This window comes from Salvia hispanica, chromosome 3 (assembly GCF_029641045.1).
Source record: "Salvia hispanica isolate PSC_SH4W2 chromosome 3, Shi_PSC_v1, whole genome shotgun sequence".
In the NCBI taxonomy this organism is placed as follows: domain Eukaryota; kingdom Viridiplantae; phylum Streptophyta; class Magnoliopsida; order Lamiales; family Lamiaceae; genus Salvia; species Salvia hispanica.
Window position 1 is genome coordinate 26,234,184 of NC_142694.1, and position 1,726 is coordinate 26,235,909.

Sequence of the window (1,726 nt, forward strand, 5' to 3'; positions counted from 1 at the left end):
AAATAGTTAAAGACTAAAAAATACCCCTGTGGAAGACTAGTCTTCTATCCCCAATGTTCTTCGGAGACCCCTTATAATTGGGAAAATTGAAAAATAAATTAAAAGTATGTAGAAAACGGATATAGTTTATTGGGAAGTGGAAAAATATTTTTTTATTAAATTTTTTTTTAATTAGTTTCGAATTAAAAAAAACAAAAAAATAAAATCTATGTCATTGGCCAATCGCAGCCCGTCACGTAAGCCTGCTCAGCGGCAAGGACGTGCTCTTATTTAAGAGCACCGCCCTACCGCTGGCAAGGACGGACAACGTGCATTTGTGAGCAGCGGCGTCCTTGCTAGCGGCGTCCATAACATTACATCCTTCCATAAAGAACTACTTATACGACGATGATGTGTATTTCGACGGTTCAATCCCCTTATTCTTCCTGGATGAAAATCTCTTCATTACTTTGCTCACATACTTCCCAACCCCGGTACATGATGAACCCTCTGCAACTGGTCGAGGTTGTACGTGGATGTTCTGAACCTCTTCTTCTTCCTCATTTTCCTCTTCTCTTTCATCATTTTCTTCTTCAAATTCATTTTCTTCTTCTCCTTATCCTTCTCCTTCTCCTTCATCATCATCTTCTTCTTCAACTCGTTGAGGAGCCACAAACTGATAATTTTGGAAGTATGAATCGACTGATGCTCGGGCTCCACTCCATTGCGGCTCATTTTGGCTTTGTGAGTATGGGCGACGACTCCAATCAGGCTCAGGTTAGCTTGGGGGATAGAGGGGATGCCTCCACTGTGATTGCGACTCCTGGCTTGGATAGAAAGACCATTGAGGTGGGTCATAATCTGGATTCATAGGCTCTGGTTGCACATAATCGGGATGCTGCTGCGACATCCTTATATGTTTTGTGTTACCGTGCCCACTAGTTCGAGCACCCCCCACTCTATGACTTCGACGTGGTGGAATGTCTTGTGGTTCAAAAGGCATGACCACATCGCGGTGTTGGGAAGCTGGGTACTCCATGACATCGGCGTGGTTCGTTGACTGAAGGACATGCCTAGCGATTTCACAAAATCGTCGTATTCTTGGGTCTATTTCTTGTTCAGTAGTCATATGCCAAATCTCCTGAAAACCCTCAACCTAGATAAAAAAATTTATACAAATATCAATACGTATATAACAAATGAAAGCATATAGTTTAATATCACAAACTTACAAATAATCTCATCGAAGAAGCCAACTCGTTCATCCCAGCAGTTGTTCGTACTCCCCCCCCCCCCAAGGTTGAGTTAAGCCAATGCCTCACATTGGCATGAATATCCACATCCCATGTCTTACTTTCTGTCAGGCGAACTTTGAAAATATGTGATGTGCCTTCCGTCAGTAGTTTATTTGATATGTGTTGTTTCTGAAGATATAAAACTGACGGATCTTCAGGTCCATATAACAATTGCCCTCTAGAGCTTGAAGTTGTCATCTAATCCTACAAGATATTCACAAAACAATAATTACAAACATCATATTCAAGTTAATGCAACACAGTAGTACACATAACCGGTTTCTCAATTTCAATCCCTCAAACTGTACTTAAACAAGTACCCGAACAATACTCTTTTAGTCAACTTTAGGCATATAATCGATCAGATAATTAATCGAAAGAAATTGACATAATTAGTTCATACCAACACAACACAATACTTCATACTAGTTCATACCCAATGTACACCCAAC

General features: G+C 40.6%; 1 pseudogene; it reads right to left on the reverse strand.

Annotated features, from left to right (window-relative positions):
- Positions 1-373: 373 nt before the first annotated feature.
- Positions 374-1,018, reverse strand: LOC148930454 (uncharacterized; annotated as a pseudogene).
- Positions 1,019-1,726: the final 708 nt, after the last annotated feature.